The 24,077-nt window shown below is 36.7% G+C and overlaps 1 non-coding gene across 1 annotated transcript; it reads left to right on the top strand.

The window, feature by feature from the left end:
* The first annotated feature begins 864 nt into the window (after positions 1-864).
* On the top strand, positions 865-936 carry TRNAC-ACA. Its single transcript has one exon. It is a non-coding gene; the product is annotated as a tRNA-Cys (tRNA).
* The last annotated feature ends 23,141 nt before the right edge of the window (positions 937-24,077 follow it).

Raw genomic sequence — 24,077 nt, 5'->3', positions numbered from 1 at the left:
TACTAAACACACGAAATCAACCTATAACATGGCAGTATGTCTTTTTAAGGTAGAATACATGGGTACAGAAACAAAAAAACATAAAAATACAAATGGTTCCATTTGTTGACACTTCTAGGAATCCACTTGGGCTATTTTTCCTCATCATCCCTGAAACTGAGTTCCCTGGGTTGCTTAGAAGTCCAGGTTTCCAGATAGTGAACACTTCCACAAGAAGACACTCAGAGCTTCTCATTATATTTCAAGCTATGGCTGCAATCTCTTTTTCTCATGATCCTCATTCCACAAGACCATCAGACAAGGAAAGGAGTCACCATTTGGGGAGGTATAATTGACCCTGACCATCAGGAGAAGACAGGGAAAAGACATGAGGGCAAAGAAAAATATGTTTGACATTTAAGTGACCCCTTACAATAATGCTTGCCCACGTTCAGTCGTGTCCGACTCTTTTGGCAATACATAGTCAAAAACAGCAGCCATGGCTTAAGCAGGTATAATGATCAGTGGCTCAGATCCCATAAATATAAAATTTTGTGCCATCCCACTAGTGAAGGCATCTAGATCAGCAGAGCTGGCAGAAAGAGTAAGGGGAATTTACAATGGGTTATAGAGGAGGGAGACAAAGACTATCACTTGCAGCTTCAGAACACAGGGCAGTGGAGTGCAGATAGGGGGTCTTCAGTTGATCTGATCAACGCTTCCTTTTGTGTGCTTCCCAGGAAAGGCGTCACACCACGATCCTGAAGGAACTCTCCAAGAACATTTATGACGCGCATGGAGTTGCTTCGCACAAGCAGTGGGTGGTAGTGGGTGCTCTGGTGAGTATGCAGATTATTTGCTCCATTCCTTAGACTGGAATGGGCTTCCCTGGTAGCTCAGACGGTAAAGCGTCTGCCTACAATGCGGGAGACCCAGGTTCGATCCCTGGGTAGGGAAGATCTCCTGGAGAAGGAAACGGCAACCCACTCCAGTATTCTTCCCTGGAATACCCCATGGACTGAGGATCCTGGTAGGCTACAGTCCATGGGGTCGCAAAGAGTCGGACACAACTGAGCAACTTCACTTCACTTTCAGACTGGAACACTCATTCTCCTAGCAACTGGGTGTATTGGAAGATAACAGATCTCACTTGAGTTCAGCCACAGCTAAAGAAAACACTTTAGCCAGGGTCAATTTCTCTTCTTGTGGGCAGCCTGAACCTAACAACTGGCTACTGTAAGGCATGAAAGCTTGCCTCTTTTGCTTGATTTCAGATAACTCTGAAGAGATATCCCAGCAAATGAGCTTCCCGTGCTATCAGTTGAGCAATGAGGCACACTCAATCCCTGCTCAATCAAACTTCTTTTAATCACCTATTTTGTACAATAAACTTCCTGCAAATCTCTGCCTCAGCGTCTGTTTCCTAAGAAATCTACCTTGTGAGCACCTGTGATAGTCAACTCCACTGTTGCAAGCCAAGAAAAATGAGGCAAATAATGATAGGACTATTCTTTGCATGTGCAGATTGCTGTCGCATCCTCCAACCATAGAAAGCAGCGACTTTAATATAAAATACTGCTTATCACATATAAAATACCCAGACAAGGGTGTATCTGAACTAAATTACCAGGCAAATTCTTTTCCTCATCATTGATTTAATAGGATAAATAATATGGGAGCCAAAGAAAGTTCCATTTATATGCAATGTAAATGAAACTGAATAAAGAATTTCATTCATTTCTTTATAAGATGTCAAATTAAAAAGCTGATAGGAGAGCTAAATGAACTGAAACAGGATGAACAAGAACAACAACAAAAGTCCCATATTATTCTTTGATTGCTGGTCACATAAATATTAAAGGGATTATCAGAACTAGGCTTTATTTAACAAGCAAGCTAATCAAAAGGCAGAAATAGATGAGCATTAATTACATTTGCATTTGAAATCAAATACACAGAAAGTATTTTAAGAAAATGGGGCAATGCCAATTGATTTAGAGGAGCTGTAAACCATTTCCCTAAATATGTCTTCTGTAGATATCCAGATTGCTTACATGGCCATGACTCCACTGGAATTTCTCTCTCCCATAAGAATCTTTAGCTCTGTTACCTCTGAATATTCTTCGAGGGTAGCTTCTTCTCAGGCATGATTCTAGTTAAACTGTTAGATCAGGCATAAATTGTGTCAGTATAAATACTATATAATCTAATCAGAAGTGTGATCCCTAAATATTTACCTTTGCTGGGGTGTCATAACCATTTTATTTCAGGGTCACTTGTGATCCGGTGTTTTTTGCCTCTAACTAGGAAGCTTTCTTTTAAATACAACTCTTCTAATATCCTCATCTCTTGGGCACACAGGGGAAGCTGGGTACTGGGATTATACTGGAAAAAATAAGGAGAACTCACTTTATATTTTCACTGCAAATTCTACCACTTTAATGCACAAAGTTATTCCAAAATCAAACTACATAAAGCACCGTACAACTATGCTAAGCATGTCTAGGTTTCTTTTCTAGTTCTACCTTGAGTGAGTTAATTGTGATGGTGATTTAGTTGCTAAATCGTGTCCAACTCTTGTGACCCATGGACTGTAGCCCGCCAGGCTCCGCTGTCCATGGGATTTCCCAGGCAAGAATACTGGAGGGGTTTGTCATTTCCTTCTCCAGGGGATCTTCCTGAACCAGGGATCCAACCTGGGTCTCCTGCACTGCAGGCAGATTCTTTACCGACTGAGCTACTAGGGAAGCTTTCTAGTTCTACCTTGAGTGAGTTACTTATCTTAGTCTCCTCCTCTGTAATAAAAATATCACAGCTGTACTTGGTCCATTTTAAAGACTTACTAAGAGAATTACATTAATTAAATGAATGAAAAGGTTTGAGTGCTAAATTCATGTTCTCAAGAAAAAACAAAATAAAAAAAATCTGCTAGGTTGACAACTTTAAGTACAATACAAAAAGATAATAAATTTTCAAATGCATGACCATCGTACTAAAAGTACCTTTCTTCTTTGGGATCAAAGACGTGATTCTGGCTACTCTCTCCAGTGTCAAGAAGCAGTACAGATTTCCTGAGGCCCATCAGTTTTTCTCCCCCTCATAATGGAAAGAAAATCAAGCCTTATAATACAAGCAAGATCTCAGTCTTCAAAAAAAGTTCTAGCTCAACAATTGATTATACAATTGGTTTGGTGACAGAATCCATTCTTGAAATATACACGGAAATTGTTTGTTTGGGGAGCTTATTTTCTGATTTTGTTCACTATTCAGAGGCTATGTTTGTTCTCCCCATTGGCATGGGAGTGAGTGAAGTCGCTCAGTCGTGTCTGACTCTTCACGACCCCATGGACTGTGGCCCACCAGGCTCCTCCATCCATGGAATATTCCAGGCAAGAATACTGGAATGGGTTGTCATTTCCTTCTCCAGGAGATCTTCCTGACCCAGGGATTGAACCTGGGTGTCCCGCATTGTAGGCAGACGCTTTACCATCTGAGCCACCACCTATCCTAACCCCATTGGCATAGGATCATTTATTTATTTCGTAAGATAAATAAGTTGCTACTGTACTATCTCTGTTTTCAGTTCAATTCAATCATGGGGAAACTTCTAATCAATGATCCAAAGATCATTGCATCCTGACACCATAGTCATGTAACATTTACAATTAGAGAAGTTGTCAGCTCAACTTTCAGTCTTAGGCCTTCAGCCAGAATCTTTCATACCCCTTTACCTTGGAAATATTGCCTAAATACTTTTTTCTCCTTTTTCTTTTATTCAATGTTTCTCTACGCAATAATTTTCAGGTACTATCTTTTAAATACAGTGGCTTAGGAAAGCAAAAAAAAAAAATCTATCAAAACATCATCTGAACATCCTTAATCTCCCTCTCCACACAGCAAGCTGTCACTTCTAGTCTGCCCTGGCAAGCTTATTCTTTGAAGAAATTAGACCAAAGACTCTAGTCTCTGCTATAGAAGATATCAGCCATAGCTGATAGGCTTTCATTCTAAAAATAAGAATTAAGTAACAGTTCACAAGTTGAATGGGGAGACCATCTTACCCTAGTTGCTATCAGGATGCTAACATTCAGGAAGCAACCCCTAACGGGAGATTTGAGGTTCCTTTCTAGAGAAACTGACCCAAGAAGAAAGATCTTCAGAGGCTGACATTTTGTCTCCAAGAAAATGGCTGCCAAGAGTATTTGGATGGTGAAAGACTGAATGAATAAGTGCAGTGAAGCCAACCAGTGGACAAGGTAACCAACACTGAGGATGCCCTTCAGACTTCACTCTTAAATACAAAGAGAGCTGAGAGTCACCAAATGTTTGGTGGAGGTTCCAATATGAAAGACAGAGACCAAAAGAAACTAAAAAAGAAAATGAACTCAAGGGAAATAGTGGCACAGAGAGAAGAGCAAAGAGCAACCTCAAAACAGAAAAATCAAAAACAAAAACAAACTACATTTAATGTCATTAAAGAGATGAGAGAAGATGCTATGCACATGAGATAAGAAGGGAAGGTTTAAAGTCGAATAATAAAAAAATAAGATCTTGGTACTTACACAATTTTTTAACATTAATAGATGTTTGGAAGATGCAATTGATGATAATATTCAGAAAAAAGTGATTAAACAGACAAAGAAATGGAAAATCAGAAAGAAAAACGATATCAGAGGACATATTCAGGTGGTCAAATATTCTAAAAAAAATTTCCAAGAAAAGAGAACTTGAGAGAGAGAAAAATTATCAAAGAAAAAATTACTACTAATAAAAAGCCAAGCGCCAATACAAATTATTGTGTAATTTTAGGTCTCTGACTATATAGAGGATCCTAATGGTTTGCAGAGAGAAGAAAATACCTCATACATAGAGGAATAGGAACTGGAACATATCAGATATCTTAAAACCAACAGTGGTAGTTTAAAAATGTCTTTACAATTCTGAATAAAAATGTTTTCCAATCTTGAATTCAATATTATATAGTCTCCTTATGCATTAATCACATGTGAATTTTTAAAAGATCATTCAGAACTGCAAATTCTCTAAAAGTTTGTCTCTGTTGCATTCTTTTGACAAAGCTACCCTCCAGTAACACAAGAAGGTAAACTGAGAAAAAAAGGCAACATGGGGTCAAGAAAACATAAGACTCAATCCCAGAAGTGAAGTAAAAGGTATTCCCAGGATGACTGCAAAAGAAAAACACTGGAAAAGACTTGTTAAGAACAAGTCTAGATTGAAACATAGAAGGAGAGAGAACCCTCAACAGCAAAAATGGAAATAACAGAGTAAATAACGTATTTGGCCATATTTAAAGGAACTTTAACAGTTTCTCTACATTGCTCATTAGTTCATTCCGTGGGAATGAACTAATAATAGCTAATTGAAATGCAAACAAATTATAAAAAATAAAGCAATTATAAATTGATACTTTCTATGCTGCTCAGGGTGGTAAGGTATTTTCATATTATATACTAAAAATAGCAGTCACAGTTTTTCAGAGTCTTCTAGAACTCAAACATACTTTGGTTCTCATCTTTGAACTCTTGAAACTAAGAATTATTATTTCACAATGAGAAAATCAAAACTCTGAGAAGCTAAAAGATGTGCCCTAAATCAAACAGTTAGCAAGAAGTGAAATGGATTCAAATCTGTATTTTAATGTCCATGCCTTTTCTAATAAAGTTTGCTTAACTGGCATGCTGATACATACATACTCATATTGCACACATGAAATGCAGTGTTACAAACCATGCTGATATACAATATTGCATTTGTTCTTTACTTCTGCTGTGTATTTCTTTCTTTTTCTTGGGGATGGTTTTGATCATGGCCTCCTGTATAGTGTTATGAATCTCGATCCAAAATTTTTCAGGCATTCTGTCTATCAGATCTAATCCCTTGAATCTGTTTGCCACTCCCACTATATAATCATTAAGGGATTTGATTTAGGTCACATCTGAATGGTCTTTCCCTATTTCTTCAATTTAAGTCTGAATTTTGCAATAAGACGTTCATGATCTGAGACACAGTCATCTCCCAATCTTATTTTTGCTGACTGTATAGAGCTTCACCATCTTTGGCTGCAAAGAACATAATCAATCTGATTTTAGTATTGACCACCCGGTGATGTCCATGTGTAGTGCTGTCTCTTGTGTTGTTGGAAGAGGGTGTTTCCTATGACCAGTGTGTTCTCTTGGAAAAACTCTGTTAGCCTTTGCCCCGCTTCATTTTGTACTCCAAGGCTAAACTTTCCTGTTACTACAGGTATCTCTTGACTTCCTGCTTTTGCATTTCCATCCCCTATGGTGAAAAAGACATCTTTTTTTGGTGTTAGTTCTAGAAGGTCCTTTAGGTCATCAAAGAACCAGAAAGTCTTCCTAAGTGATCAACACAAAGAAATAGACAGAAACAATAGAATAAGAAAGACAAGATAGCTTTTCAAGAAAATTAGAGATACCAAGGGAATGTTTCATGAAAAGACGGGCACAATAAAGGACAGAAATTGTATGGACCTAACCGAAGCAGAAGATATTAAGAACAGGTGGCAAGAATACACAGAAGAACTACACAAAAAAGATCTTAATGACTGAGATAACTGTGATGGTGTGATTACTCACCTAGAGTCAGACATCTTGGAGTGCGAGGTCAAGTGGACCTTAGGAAGCATCACTACAAACAAGGCTAGTGGAGGTGATGGAATTCCAGTTGAGCTATTTCAAACTCTAAAAGATGATGCTGTGAAAGTGCTGCACTCAATATGCCAGCAAATTTGGAAAACTCAGCAGTGGCCACAGGACTGGAAAAGGTCAGTTTTAATTCCAATCCCAAAGAAGGGAAATGCCAAAGAATGTTCAAACTACTGCACATTACACTCATTTCACATGCTAGAAAAGCAATACTGAAAATTCCCCAAGCTAGGCTTCAACAGTACATGAAGGAAGAACTTCCAGAATTCAAGCTGGATTTAGAAAAGGCAGAGGAACCAGAGATCAAATTTCCAACATCCATTGGATCAAAGAAAATACAAGAGAATTCCAGAAAAAATATCTACATTTATTTCATTGACTATGCTAAAGCCTTTGACTGTGGATCACAACAAATGGTGGAAAATTCTTAAAGGGATGGGAATACCAGACTACCTGACCTGCCTCCTGAGAAATCTGTATGCAGGTCAGGAAACAACAGTTAGGACTGGACATGGACAACTGACTGGTTCTAAATTGGAAAAGGAATACGTCAAGGCTATATATTGTAACACTGCTTATTTAACTTATACGCAGAGTACATCATGTGAAATGCCAGGCTGGATAAGCACAAGCTGGAATCAAGATTGCTGGGAGAAAAGTCAATAATCTCCAATATACAGATGTCACCACCCTTATGGCAGAAAGCAAAGAGCAACTAAACAGACTCTCAATGAAAGTGAAAGAGGAGAGTGAAAAAGTTGGCTTAAAGCTCAACATTCAGAAAACTAAGATCATGGCATCCGGTCCCATCACTTCATGGACAATAGATGGGGAAATAATGGAAACAGTGAGAGACTTTATTTTGGGGGGCTCCAAAATCACTGCAGATGGTGATTACAGTGATGAAATTAAAAGATGCTTGCTCCTTAGAAGAAAAGCTATGAGTGACCTAGACAAAATATTAAAAAGCAGAGACATTACTTCACCAACAAAGGTCCGTACAGTCAAAGCTATGGTTTTTCCACTAGTCATGTATGAATGTGAGAGTTGGACCATAAAGATAGCTGAGCACCTAAGAATTGATGTGTTTGAACTGTGGTGTTGGAGAAGACTCTTGAGAGTCTATAGGAGAGCAAGGAGATCAAATCAGTCAATCCTAAAGGAATCAGTCCTGAATATTCATTGGAAGAACTGATGCTAAGGCTGAAGCTCCAATACTTTGGTCACCTGATGTGAAGAACTGACTCACTGGAATAGACCCTGATGCTGGGCAAGATTGAAGACAGTAGAAACGAGAGAATAGATGATTGCATGTCATAATCGACTTGATGGACATGAGTTTGAACAAACGCCAGGAGCACTGGTAATGGACAGGAAAGCCTGGTATGCTCCAGTCCATGGGGTGGCAATCAGTCAGACATGACTAGCCACTGAACTGACTGAACTAACTGCGTTATGTATGTATGTATATGTGTTTGTAGGTAGGTAGGTAGGTCATAGGTACACATATGTAATTTTCTCAGCAAGAATATAAGCATTTGGTGGAGAGGAATTACATGTTCCATACTCAAATTTACTTTTTGGTGCATCATCTACAATTTAGCAGAGAACCTTACACACAACTAGCTTTCAGACATTGTTCATTTGGCAGACACTTTCTGAGCTCTAAAGAAAATCTTTTTAACATAAAAAATATATATAACATGAATAAATGAAGTAGTTGTATTCTTACATCTACTTCCTTAGGACTTTATTTTCAAAGTATTTTTACCTTTAAAATGAAATACTACATGTGGTAGGGAATCATTTTTCCATTTGTCTGTGCTAGGAAGAATAAACCTGTACAATGGACTTGACTTTGAAATCATTAGATGAAATGCTGTAGTAAGATTTAATTATGAGTGTCAGATTTCAGAAATTTGTACACTTAGGGAGTATCCAGCAAAGTAAGAGAAAAGAGTATCCACAAAAATGTTTGGTTTTATAGAGGCTGAGAGTGTTTCTAGAAAGAAGAGTTATACAACCACTGAATACTACTTAAATGATTCCAACAGATTCTACAATATGAATGCCAATGGTAACTTGAAGAGGTGTCTCTCAGAGAGAGGTAGATGAGGTGAAAGCCACACTTCAGGGCTCATTTTACAACTCCCCACTAAAATGTAAGCTCCATAAGAAGAAGTTGTTGTTGTTGTTTTTTTCCCTTACTAGTGCTGTCTCTAGTATCTGTTACAATGCTAGATAGAAAAGGAACTCCACAACAATTTATTAAATTTTAAACACAACTATATTCCAGGTCTTGTGCTAAGTTGCTAAGTTCTGGGATTTAAACTAAACAAAACATATTTTTCCCCAGGTGCTAATGAGCCCTATAGAGAAAAAAGTAAGAAAAGAGGACAGGGAATGTATTAATAAGAGGCCAAAGGAGTAGATCACAACTGTCAATGAGCAGATCAGGGGAGGCCGCTTTAAGGTAGTTATGTTTTCACAGAAACAGGAAATGGCTGAGGACAGAAGCCCTGACAAAATCTGTGAGAAGCGCATTGTAGGCAGAGGGAAAAGTTAACCCCTGACCTCCTGATGTAAGACTGTGCCTAGAATATTTGAGAAACAAGAAACAAATAATTGATTACCGTAATTGTTTTTAAAATTTGCCCAAACACCCTAAGAGGTGAGTCCTAGTTCCATTTTGTGAATAATGAAATGCAGATTCAGATAAGTCACCCAGGATGTTACAGTAAGGTTTCCTTCCACAAAGTGATGCTTGCTGTGGGGCATGGTTTCCCAACAGTGGCACGTTTGATATTTTGGGCTGGATAATTCTTCATTGTCAGGAGGGATCCTGTGCATCATAAGCTTCTACCTACTATATGTTGATAGCACCCCTCTCCGCTCAAATCCCACATGACAATAAAAAATTTCTCCAGATATTTTCAAATGGCCCCTGGGGGCAGGGAGGATGAAATTACCCCTGGTTGAGAACCATTGCCACTGAGCACTACAGATAACAGGCAAGATGTCATTCTAAATGACTGACAGTTAATTTAGGCCCTGTTTTGAAGAAATGACCAAATTAGTTGCATTGCAATGATGATATTTAATCCTATTAATGGTCATTTTATGCCTAATTGATTGACTCTGCTATAGGCATTTAAATCAGCTGCAGAAATAGCCCCAAATACTAAAGTGACTAGAGTGAAGTTATGCTTTGCATTACTCAACAATGTCTTATGTGCATGTAAAATTAAAGCACACCATGGAAATTTTGAGCAATTTTACTTAATTTTAGCATGAGTATATTTATGTGCACACTTTATTAAACTAATTCATTTTATTAAAGAGCATAAAATATATTTTATATTCCAAGTTTTAGGACAAAGTTATCATTAGATTTTGCTAATTTTCCAAACAAATCAACTTCAGTGTAATTAACTCTCAATGAGTACACCCTCACTTCACCATATCTTGAACTCTCCAGCTACAATTTATATACCCCACAACTAACAGAGTAAGTATGACTGAAAATACTGTCTGTGCCAATTTATTGATGATGTGGCTTGGGAATATATTCATTTAAGTTTGCCTTATATTTCTTAGTAAGGAAATGCATCATTGTAAATTAAGGAGGCTCAATTTCATCATTTAAATAAACATACATAACTTTTCCCTGCCTCATAAAGATAGATATCCATTTCACCATTGGGCCCATCCTTGTCTTAATGATCAATGAATGCTACCATGGAACCATTTAAGCATGGCACTGAATAAAGCAACCCTGAGTGCATTCAAATGTGAATTGAGTGAAGGCAGTTCAGAAGCTTTTCAATTGGCCTTAAGGTTACAGAATGTGTTTCTCCCCTGGCCTCCGGAACAGAGCCTGCTGTTTCTGGGCCTGTGGGAGAAACTTAAATACAGCTTTGTTTTACCACCTGACACTGAAAGCTTTCCTACCAGATTGAAGACATGCAAGTGTGTTAGAGAAGGGATTATGCATGGGAGCTGTTGTTGACAACCTGATTTGGGCTAATTAAAAATTATAATACACAAAAACTCATGGAGACCTTAGCAAAGAAAGTGAAGATAAATCCTAATGCTGTTTGATCAAGCACAAAATCATGAGATCTTCTAAAGAAAATTTGAACCTCTGATAATATTTATATTAGAATGTTTACTACAAACCCATCATATTCCTAAAAATAGAAAAAGAACATGAAGTATATGATTTTTTTACTTTAAATTTGTTTTAAAAAGCTAAACACAATTGAGATGTTTCTTGCAACTAGACCAATTTACACTGCAAGTGTTATGAAGTCACAATCACATGGGGCAATTATATTTTTTATGTAGCTCAAAATTTGGGCTACCATCCTAATGATATGTATGGTGGTTTAGTTGCTCAGTCATGTACAACTTGCAACTCCATGAACTGTAGCCTGCCAGGCTCCTTTGTCCATGGGATTCTAGGTAAGAATACTGGAGTGGGTTGCCATTTCCTTCTCCAGGGGATCTTTCCAACCCAGGAATCAAACCCAGGTCTGCTGAGTAGCAGGTAGATTCTTTACTGACTGAGCTACAGGGAAATGATATGTATGCAGGTAATGTTTTCTTTTTCCCCTTAACTGATTTGTTGTTGTTTAGTCACTAAGCTGTGTCCGACTCTTTTGTGACCTCATGGACTATAGCCCACCAGGCTCCTTTGTTTAAGGAATTTTCCAGGCAAGAATACTGGAGTGGGTTTCCATTTCCTTCTTCAGGGGATCTTCCCGATCCAGGGATTGAACCCGTGTCTCCAGCACTGGTAAGTGGATTCTTTACCAAGGAAGTCACCAAGAAAGCCCCCTTAAAGAATATTATTATCTAACTTGAAGTCATCTAGAAATACTGCCCTATGGCTATTTCCAAAATACATAAAACCCTAATATTTGAGTTCACACAACATATTCTCATCATCATTTTTACCAAGCAAACATTTTCATGTTAACTATTGTTTGCTCACTTCCTCCCCCTCTCTCTCCTCTCTCATTTCATTCTATTTATTCATTCTGCCATCTCCTAAGAAAGAATGGTGCTGAATATAAGGAACTCTGTATCAATAGTTGATACAGGGACTTGGCTTACTGAAGATTATTTTCTTAATATGCCAAAAGCTGACATATTAAGTAAAACTATGTCTTTCTTTTCATTATAAATCTATGGATTAATAAACACAGGAGAAATTCTATGCACGTTGTGAAAAGAAAGTAGAATTTTGAGCAAGGGGAGCATTTTTAGTTGTGATAGTTTTATCAGATACTGTGCATTCCAAAGACTCTCGTAAGTCCAGGAATTCGAGAATGGCATAGTAAGTTCAGATAAGATCCACAATTGAATGACTAATTTTTTAAGCAAGTGCAACTTATGTTACTATTGCAATAAACATAGTTATTACCAGCAAAGTGAGGCAATTTTGCAGCCATTTTGTTAGAATCTCTTCCCATTTTCCTAAATTTTCAAATTCATGTAAACAAATGAAAGATGTTTCAATAACAGATTGCATGCATCCCTTTTTTTTTTTTTTTAATACTCACAGTGCTTTGTTCATTCTAGAAGAAAGGGTTTAAATCTAGAGTGCTGCTGGCAAGAATGAGACTCACTCTTGATAACAGTGCTTAGAAGAATTAGTTTCTTTCAAGATGCTTACTTGCAAATTATCCTTCAATGCTAAACGTATATGCGAAATCAAAGCCCTCATTGCTGTGCTTTTATTTTTCCTTCTCACCAGCACTGCAGAATTAATTTAAGCATATTTTACTGACACTTTACTTTAGAGTTTAACTTCCTGAGTGTTAAGTGAAACTTGAAGGAATGTTTGTGTGTGTGTGTGTGTGTGTGAAGGAATGTTTGTGTGTGTGTGTGTGTGGTATAAGAGAGAAATTGTTTCCAAAATTCTTTGAAAAATATCAAGATCTGATTAAAAAACACTTAGATGAGATAGTACTAGCATTTCAAAAAAAAAAGAAAAAAAAACACTAATTCACCGGATACTTATGGCATAAGTGCTATTTCTAAGAGGAGAGGAAAGAGCAGCCCTCAAATGTTGGCATGATTGTGAAAACAGCAAATGCACCTAAGGGAAAGATTGCCTTCAAAAAGCTGGGCAAAAGAATGAGATAAAGTAATGAGGTGTGACTGGCATTTCATACTGAGATTCATCATGTTGTCACTTCAACAATCACTCTTTTGGGGGACGATGCCAATTGTGCAACAGCTAGTTGATTCACCTCTGTATTTATCTTATCGTAACTAAGTGGGTAAATAAGCTTCTGCCCAATTCCACCTTTACTTGATTTATAACCCTTACTAATCATATTAGACACAAGTAAGACATAACTAAATGAGGCATTGGTGTGGAAGTTGAGTGGCCAGGAATAATGTGCTTGACCCAATTGAATATTGCATTTTCAATTTATCCATAGATGCAATAAAAGCAACACGTTACCCATTTTAACCTATTCACTTATTTCTTCTGTGACATAGACACAGTTATTCATGAAAAATAAAAAGAAAACTACTTACAATAGTTTCAAGATGATTCAAATATTAACTAGGAGTCTGATCAAGAGTTCCTTAATTAAGGTTGCTGTTGCCTTAAAATAAGCCTGTCTACAATACTTAGATACAGTTAATATACTTTAATGAGTGAGCATGATGTAGTTTAAAGAATACTGTCAAAGGAAAATCACATACAATATTCAAAGGGACTGAGCCATCTTTCTTCTTATTGCATATTAACCTTGCATATAAATTCAATGGAACTTATAAGCATAATTTGCTTTTTCCCTAATATTAAGTACTCAGAAATGTTTTGTCTTTATTCTGATTGCAAATTAGGTTAGTATGTTCACAGTTGATTTCCTCTCAGACAGTATAAGACTTTTCTCTTCATTCAAACAAAGGTGGAAAATCAGTGTAATTATAGCTCAGTGACACTTCTGTAATGCAGAGAGATGTAGATGATACTTTAGTTAATACCTGAAAAATTAATTATCTATTCCATTAAAGAGGTTTCCCAATAATTTAGAAATGTAGAAAGAAACTGTTTTTCTGTGAGCTTCACCTTTTCTTTTCTGGCTCTGTTCTGTGGCATCCACCACATGAATGGAAAGGCCAATTGAAAAAGAGAATACTCAAATACATACTGAGCTTTTACCACATATCATGTACTCTACTAGGCATTCTGAAAATAAAAAGAAATATGAAATAATTATATGAGGTATTCAAAGCAAAATATAATAAAATATTTTTTATAAAGAGATTCTCATGAATTATATTAATGCATTTTACTCTATTCTCTTTATTTGGTAAATGTATTTAAAAACACAAGTCAGTATGAAAATGCATCTCCTTTGCTATAACATAGTCACAGTAATTCATAAGAAAACAATGGAAACAATCCCATTATACTTTTTCCCCTTACTTTTATTGTATACAAATTATTCCAAAACTTAATGGCTTAAAACAATTCACCATACTCATAGGTCCTGTGGGTCAGGAACTCAAATAGGGCATAGAAGTATATATTTTTTTGCTGTCTGGTACATGAGATCTCAGTCAGGAAGACTAAAACTGTGAGTAATTTGATGAGTGTGCCTGGAACCACTTGCAGCTCATTCGCTTCCATATCTGGCATTAGCTTGGGCTAACAGGAACACTAGGACTGATGTTCAGGAGAACTACACATAGCATTTTTTGTGACTTGGTCTCTTCACAGCATGGCAGTCTAAGAATAGTAAGGCTTCTGATATGACCCAGCAATACCACTTCTGGGCATACACATCGAGGAAACCAGATCTGAAAGAGACACGTGCACCCCAATGTTCATCGCAGCACTGTTTATAATAGCCAGGATATGGAAGCAACCTAGATGCCCATCAGCAGACAAATGGATAAGGAAGCTGTGGTACATATACACCATGGAATATTACTCAGCCGTTAAAAAGAATTCATTTGAATCAGTTCTAATGAGATGGATGAAACTGGAGCCCATTACACAGAGTGAAGTAAGCCAGAAAGATAAAGACCATTACAGTATACTAACACATATATATGGAATTTAGAAAGATGGTAACGATAACCCTATATGCAAAACAGAAAAAGAGACATAGATGTACAGAACAGACTTTTGGACCCTGTGGGAGAAGGCAAGGGTGGGATGTTTCGAGAGAACAGCATCGAAACATGTATATTATCTATAGTGAAACAGATCACCAGCCCAGGTTGGATACATGAGACAAGTGCTCGGGCCTGGTGCACTGGGAAGACCCAGAGAGATCGGGTAGAGAGGGAGGTGGGAGGGGGGAATCGGGATGGGGAATACATGTAAATCCATGGCTGATTCATGTCAATGTATGACAAAAACCATTACAATATTGTAATTAGCCTACAACCAATAAAAATAAATGAAAAAAAAAAAAAAAGAATAGTAAGGCTTCTGACATTAGCAACCTAGGGCTTCAACTGTGAATATTCCAGGGATTATTATAGAAAATAGAATTGTGACTGTATAAATAGAAAAATGAATAACAGAGCACCTTCAGCAATTAAAAACATCAAACTGCCCCTTAAATACATTTAATTCCATTTATACCTGTAATTTACTCACTGCATCAGTTTGTACAATTTAAATCTTGATTTCCCCTCTACATGAAAATGCCCTTTGGTATTCCTTGGTTCTCAAGTAAAATACATTTATCATGATGAATTAATAGGCTAGAATTCTAATTATAATCAATCACAAGTTAGGGTCATGGACCGCAGCCAAACCTTCAGTTTACAATCAGGATGGATGAGCAGAGGATGAGACCCTGGGTTCTGAGGTGATGTTTCAGAAGGTAAAGAATATGTCGGCAATATGGGAGATCTAGCTTTGATCCCTGGGTCGGGAGGATGCCCCGGAGAAGGAAATGGCTACTCACTCCAGTATTCTTGCCTGGAGAATCCTATGGACAGAGGAGCCTGGCGGGTTCCATGGGGTCGCAAAGAGTCGGACATGACTGAGGGACTAACACTTTTACTGTTTCTTTTTTCTGAGGAGATACCACCAAATTACTAATATCTTACCTAAAGCAAAGGTATTAATATCTTCCCTTTCTTTTTCACCTCTGTATACCCATACTCTAATTGCTGTACCAAATCAGAACTATGTTTTCTGGGAACATAGACTAACTTTGAAATGACTTTTTTTACCTAGACACTTCCTCATACATTTACTCATTCATATATTCTTTTTTTGGAACACCCCCCTCATTACTTATTACACATAGAATAAAATCTAATCTCTGTTATTACAGCCTAAAAAAAGTCATTTGTTTGGATTTTTTGTTTGTTTTGCTTATTGATATTTGAAAGTCATTTTATCATTTGTCTCCTTTAAATGACTGTAATCTCCACAAGAACTGAGACATTTCAGTTATTCACCATCCTATGGTGTGTGCTCAGTAGTGTCTGCCTTTTTGCCACCCCCATGAATTGTAGCCTTCCAGGTTCCTCTGTCCATGGGATTTTACAGGCAAGAATACTGGAGTGGGTTGCCATTCCTTTCTCCAGGGGATCTTCCCTGACACAGGGATTGAACCTGTGTCTCTCGCGTCACCTACATTGCCAGGTAGATTTTTTACCACTAGCACCACCTGGGAAGCCCATTCACTATCCTATATCTAGTCCTAAATCAGTACTTATTTCATGCATGCAGGCATGCATGCTAAGTCACTTTAGTCATGTCTGAGTCTTGTGACCCTATGGACCATGGTCTGCCAGGTTCCTCTGTCCATGGGATTCTCCAGGCAAGAATTCTGGAGTGGGCTGCTACGTCCTCCTCTAGGGAATCTTCCTGATCCAGGGATTGAACCTGCCCTCTTATGTCTGCAGCATTGGCAAACAGGTTCTTTACCACTATCACCACCTGGAAAGCCCACTTATTTCACAGAAATAATTAAATATGTATGGTTTACATTGGACTGATGTTTAGGCCAATTCAAAAAAAGGACTAAGGCTCTACTATCTCTAAAGGTATACTATCTCTTAAGTCTAAAGGACTGGTCATCTTTCAGAAACAACACTTATTTTATTTATCTGTTTAGCAGAAAAATTGGAAAAGACAATTTTAGAAGGCAAATAAATCTCCTCAAAAACTTAAAAGACACTGGGTCAGATTTTTAAAAGGAAATAAGTACAAGGATGTATGTGCTCAGGCAAATTAAAAACATGATTAAGTGTTATGGCTATAAGATCAACATTGTACTTATGTTCCCAAGTTTTAAACAGTAACTATTTAAGGAGATTTTTATTTGCAGCATATGATAATAGCTTGAGTTTTGATAACAGCATTTGCACTAAATTCATCTAGGCAACTAATGATAACCTGAGAAAGAATAATATCTGGCATAAGGAAGGGGCTAAACTGAGAGCTATCATAAAGAAAGAAGTAGCTAACTCTGGTGCATGAGATTGAGATATCAAAAAAAACAAAATGGGAAAAGAAAGGAAAATGGAAAAATTAATCCTACTTCCAGAATCAGAGAGGCTGTATCTTAGAATGGTTACACTGGCAGAATGGGAAAACCAGTTTTAAAAAAAAAGGAAACAAAAATGGAGCCAATAACATGCTTAAGTTTGGTGTGTACTGACTTTTGGGAGAATACTCAAGTGTAAATATTCTATTAATAACTGAAAATGTTTGACTAGTGTTGAGCTAAAGGAATATGTAGCTGATCTGGTAAGATTTCTAAAGATGCCCTCTTCCCAAAGATTCCTATTCCCTGGGTATTTAATAATACAGCAATTTAGGTATGGTGGTAAAGAAAATTTTGCAGATGGAATTAAAATCTCTAATCAATTCAGCTTCAGAAAAATATCCTGGATTACTCAGGTGGGTCGTGTTTTATGACATGACTCAGAAGAGGCAGTCACAGAGAGATGTGCTGAAGACAGTGATAGAGGAGAGATGAGGGTAGGTAAAGTCAGAGAGATCGGAACCATGAGAATGACTCAAGCCATTGTCTCTGACTTTGCACACAGAGGATGGAAGCTATGTTCCAAGGAATGGAAGAAGTCTCTAAAAGCTGAAAATGATCCCTGACTAATAGCTAGCAAGTCAGTGGGACTCTCAGTATGACAACTGTTTGGAGCTGAATTCCAACAATACACTCTAGTCAGTTTGAAAGCATGTTCAACCCAGAGGTTCAAGGAAAGAATGCAGTCCTGCTGACACATTGATTTGATGAAGTCAAGAGCAAACAGCCAGCTCAGCTCCTTTATGCCTAGACTTCTGACCTATAGAACTCTTAGAGAATAGGGTGAGTTGTTTTAAGCACCTAAACCTGTAATAATTTATTAGAACATCAGCAGAGTATCTAACATAGCAGTGACTCAATAAATACCTCTTAAGGGACATTGTAACTGAAGCACACAGAAAAGAGAGAAGAGTTTCTGGATTAAGGTTAAGCTTTGGGAGTCCTACTTAAAATGAGGAGATGACCGGCACGAGTAGGGTCAGTGAAGCCACACCAAACAATGTGGAGTGAATACATAGATGGTCAGTGATCAAAAGGACATTCGACAATTATAGGAACTATCCAGAGTCATGTAAATAAAGGCAGCTAAAAACAGGAGTGGATGATCAATAACTTAATGTTACAGAAAAGTTAAGCAGGGAAAATATGAAGAAAAGATCATTATTTGAGGAAATCATTGGAGCTAGAAATCAAATTGGAGGAATACAGAATGGCAAAGAAACAGTTTGCAACTAGTATAGATTGCTTGCTTCAGGAGTTTAGATATGGATGCATAAAAGAGTAAGTTTGCAGGAGCAAAGACAAGGAATTACTGAAATAAAAGTGACTTCAGTAAAACAGATGACACACTTACCAAAGAACTGTCAATATTAATTATCACATGTCTACATTGTGTTTTCATTAGGTGAAACCAAAACCTTCTACTAATTCTTAAAGTGTTCACAAAAGGACAGAGGGAGGCATGGTGGAAAGAAGAAATACTGGGGTAAACCTCAGTCTAAAAACCTGAGCAAATCCTCAACATTCTTAAGTTTCAACTTCCTCAGCAAACCTGCAGGGCTAATAATACACACTCACAAACTTGACATGACAATTACATGAGGGAAAAAGTACAAAGCATCTAGCAGAGATTCAACAATCTGAACCCAGAACTAAAAGTTCCAAACTGTATACCCCTCTTATGGTAAGTGAACCTTAACTCCTATCCCAGAGGAGGTTTGAGAATTGAGAATATTAAATGGACTTACAGCCGGACAGAAAGTCAATTTTTGGCCTGAATACTTTCTCTACTCTTCTAATGGACCCTAATAAATAAACTGTATCACCAGACTTTTTGAGTTTCCAGCTGGCAGATCGCAGACCACAGAATTTGTCAGCCTCCATAAGTGCATAAGCTAATACCTTACAACAAATCTCTTTACAATGCTTTATAATAAACAAACCAATATCTTATATATACAATTCTTATATTTTCTCTCATGTGAAAAATATAGATATTTATATTAGATATATTCTATTAGTTTTGTTTCACTAGAGGACTTTAGTGCATTTAATGTCACAGAAATTTTAAGCAAAAAAATTCATGCTAGGTTGTAAAATGGATCATATAAATAAAAAGGGAATTATTTTCTTCTAATACTTGTTATTGTTGTTTAGTCGCTAAGTTATGTCTAACTTTTTGTGACGCCATGGACTGTAGTCCACCAACCTCCTCTGTCCATGGGATTTCCCAGGCAAGAATACTGGACTGGGTTGCCATTTCCTTCTCCAGGAGATCTTCTCGACCCAGTGATCGAACACACATCTCCTGCATTGCAGGTGGATTCTTCACTGCTGAGCCAGTATTAGGAAGCCCCCTAATACTTGTTTGGTTGAAAAAAATTCTATGGGTTCTTCCTACTTTCTCTAAGTCCAATTCTGCATAAAACAAAACTAAAGGGAATTGATATTCTGAATATAACATAAAAACTATTTTAAAAACACTTAAGAGAAAAAAAGGCAGATGTGCTATGCCCATGTGGAGAAATTTGGTAGTCTAAATGATAACTGTCATATCAATGAAAATATATTGCAAAATGAAAAATTTAAATGCCTATTTACTAGGAAAAAAGAAACAGTAATTCAAGAAAATATAGAATAACAACCAAACAAGCACCCAACATGTACTCTTTAAACACATTAACAGAAATAGAAAGACAGAAAAATGTATTATTTTAACTGGGTATTTCACATACATCTGAAAACCTGCTGGTCAGACAAGAAACATGGCAAAGTGATACAAATAAGCAAAGAAACAAGGAATAAGTGAAGAATTAGAAATGAGAAATAAAAAATATATATTCATATATATCTTTTATGGAGATTATATATGATGCATATATAATATCTCTGTATTTGCAACATATAAAATACTATATATGTCATATATATACAACATATAGAGTGCACATATAGCTATCATATATATTGCAGAGAAGAAAGATCACATTTGATTATATGAAATATTCACATAAGTCAGTTATGTATACAGGCCATCAAAGGAGTCATAATAATTAGAATGAATTAATATTATACAGTGTCTTAGAATTTAAACAAACAATAAAAATATAACAAAAAAGCTTAAAACATTCTGGAAGCTAAAGGTCATAATACAAATTAATCTATATTATACATAAAATAATATACAAAGTAAATGTATTCTAAATTAAAGTAACAATAAAGTAATTAGCAACCAAATGTGTGAGTCAAAGTAGTATATAAAAGAAGCTTCATACTCTTACATATATTTATCAAAGAACAAAGGAGAATGAAAACAAATGAACTTAGTATGTAATTGAAACATCCAAAACAAGCTCAAGAAAAGCAGAAACAGAAGAATATGGGGGGTGGGGTCAAGGAGGAGGCAGAGGAGGTGAAAGAGGAGGCAAAAGAAAAATAAGAAGATGTGACAACAGTTGGACAGATAAACATAAAACTTTAAACTAAGAGCTTCTCTGTTTCAGTTCCTTTTCCCCAGTGCATCATGTCCAGATTTCATTTAAAAAAATAAATAAATAAATAAATACTAGGCATACTAAAAGACAAAAAATACAGTTTGAGGAAATAGAAATGGCAATTATTTTGCAATTATCAGACCAGAAAAGGAGGACTGTTAGAGAAGAAACAAATAAGGTAAGATAAAATATTTACTTTTATTATTTTTAATTGATCTAACAACAACAATTTAGTCACACTTATAATAGCCACAATGTATTCAGTGTTTATAGCTAATGGATAACTGAAATGAATGAGAGAAATGTCAAACGGCATTATTTAAAAGTGGACTTGAATTAGTTGTAAATGTATATTACAAGCTCCATGGCAATGACTAAAACAAATTTAAAAACAAGATAATTGATATACTAAGGAAACAAAATAGAATCATAAAAATGCTTATTAAATGCAAAGAAGACAGAAAAACAATAGGAAAAAAGAAACAAAAGACAACTAAATAGAAAACAGTAACAAATATGACAGATGTTGATTCAACTATATCAATCATTACTTTAAACATAATGGTTTAAATACACTAAAAAAAAGAAAGGCTATCCACAAGAAACCCAGTAAAAATACAAACACACAAATAGAAGAAGAGCTAAGAAATGGAAAAAGCTACATCATGCTAACAGTAAACAAACAGAAACTGGAGTAGCTATACTAATCTCAGACAAAGCAGATTTTTGAGCAAGGAAAATTATCAGGAATAAAGAGGAGCATCTTGATCACTGATGTTGAAGGATCACACTAAAAGCTAGAGAGACAGATAGAAATTATGTACAATGAAATAACAATCACATTGAAAACAGAACTATATCAGCAAAAATAGAGTCCAAAGACAACTGAACAAGTTTTAAAAGACTTAGGAATAATAACCAGTTCAGTTCAGTTCAGTCGCTCAGTCGTGTCTGACTCTTTGCGACCCCATGAATCACAGCACGCCAGGCCTCCCTGTCCACCACCAACTCCTGGAGTTTACTCAAACTCATGTCCATTGAGTCAGTGATGCCATCCAGCCATCTCATCCTCTGTCGTCCCCTTCTCCTCCTGCCCCCAGCCCCTCCCAGCATCAGGGTCTTTTCCAATGAGTCAACTCTTCACATGAAGTGGCTAAATACTCGAGTTTCAGCTTCAGCATCAGTCCTTCCAATGAACACCTAGGACTGATTTCCTTCAGGATGGACTGGTTGGATCTCCTTGCAGTCCAAGGGACTCTCAAGAGTCTTCTCCAACACCATGGTTCAAAAGCATCAATTTTGGGCTCAGCTTTCTCACTGTCCAACTCTCACATCCATACATTGACCACTGGAAAAACCATAGCCTTGACCAGACAGACCTTTGTTGGCAAAGTAATGTCTCTGCTTTTTAATATGCTATCTAGGTTGGTCATAACTTTGCTTCCAAGGAGTAAGTGTCTTTTAATTTCATGGCTGCAATCACCATCTGCAGTGATTTTGGAGCCCCAAAAAATGAAGTCTGAGGAATAATAATAGTCAGCCTAAATTTCTATAAAAGTTATCACTTAAGATTAATTAAGGATTAATTAATCATACTTTTCAGTGACAGAAGAATGAGTTAACTACTCAGAATTTCTTGCTGTTAAAAACCTAAAGAATATGTTTCAGGAAAAATAACTTGAACTAGTAAAGTTAAGTAAGGATTGTTGTTGTTTAATAGCTAAGTCATGTCCAACTCTTTTTGCAACACCATGGACTATAATCAGCCAGCCTCCTCTGTCCATGGAATCTTCCAGGCAGGGACACAGGAGTGGGTTGCCATTTCCTTCTCCAGGGGATCTTCCTGACCCAGGAATGGAACCCACATCTCCTGCACTGCGAGCAGATTCTTTATGAATCGAACTACAAGAGAATGAGCATGGTAGATTACATCATTGTTCAAAATATTTTTCTCTCCTTCTCACTGATAATTAAGACTGGTTATATGATTTACTGAGTAACACAAAGATTGAATTGTGAAATCACACTCAAGTGAGTCAGACATTGTATCCAATATCAAGATCTACTAATAATTTCAAGGATACAAATAATCAAGCTATTCAGATAAAGCAGAGAGAGTCCTGAGACATGCTGAGCAGCTCCCCAGGTCCTTCCTCCCCACAACGAACAAACATTCTTGACCAAGAATAGACAGTCTTAAGTGAAGTACATGTATTATTATCATGAACATTTTGTTTATGAAATATCTCCAATTAACCACCAGACTGAGCAACTAAGCATAGCACAGCGTACCTCCTAAATCCATAGATTCTGTTTTCATTTACTCTAAGTCATCTTTAGCCAATGGTGCCCCATTAAGGATTTTCCCTCGTTTACTACTCCCCCATCCTAGTATATGTCATTAGTCTATTTACCCAGAGATTCAGTTATCACATTGCCAAGGAGATGTGGCCAGAAGCTTCCCCTTGTAAAACAGAGTGATTAAATCACAGACTAGATTTTTTAATCCATTCTTCCATATTACAACACTGTTTTGGGGGACAATTGTGTTTCCCTGTGTCACTGAATTCAGGACTGTCCACGTATTTTCCTTTGGTAAATGAAATGTGAGTGAATGTAAAGTGTGCCACTTCTGAGTAGTTTTAATACCAGCTTGTAGTTTGCCATTTATCTCTTTTAGACTGCCAAGAGAATATAAATGTCCCAGATAAAGGTCACACTGTTATCCTTGATTCCAAGTGAAAAATGATGTGATAGGCATGTAGAGTGAGCAAGAATTAAATTTGTTGCTTTAAGTCACTGAACAGGTTGCTTTATTATTACACGTGATTAGAGAGAATGAGCAGAGAAAAATTTTAGCATGCTGGAACCTAAAGAGAAAGACTGAAAGAAAGTCCCTATGGCCATAGAACTCTAAGAATATAATTTTATCTCATCCAATACTATTGTATTCCTGAATAACAACATAGTTCATCTTTCTTATAATCAGCATATCAATAAATTATTGTATTGATATTATCATAATAAACAATAGAACAGCCTGGTAGTGATTTATTGGTCAAGTAGTGTTGACCAATAAAACCACTGTTAGGACGGGTCACATGTACTTAAGATCTTGCTTCAGAAAAGATGCAAAAATTTACTCCTTACAGGGCAAGCAAGCAACTCTCACAATGTAAACTACACATGAAGAGTTCATAGAAATTTCTCAGTACATAATAAAACTGCAAAATTTTCCAATAACATAAAGGAAGGCTCCTGAATTTACAACCTTTTTCCTTAGCACTGAAGAAATATAAGAAGTTAGAATGGACAAATATTGTTTTCATACTGAAGCTCTTTTGCTTTCCATGGGAAATATTCTGATA

The sequence above is a fragment of the Cervus canadensis genome, chromosome 3, assembly GCF_019320065.1.
Source record: "Cervus canadensis isolate Bull #8, Minnesota chromosome 3, ASM1932006v1, whole genome shotgun sequence".
Classification (NCBI taxonomy): Eukaryota; Metazoa; Chordata; class Mammalia; order Artiodactyla; family Cervidae; genus Cervus; species Cervus canadensis.
The sequence above is the reverse complement of the archived record's forward strand: the minus strand, read 5'-3'. Positions and strand labels throughout refer to the sequence as shown.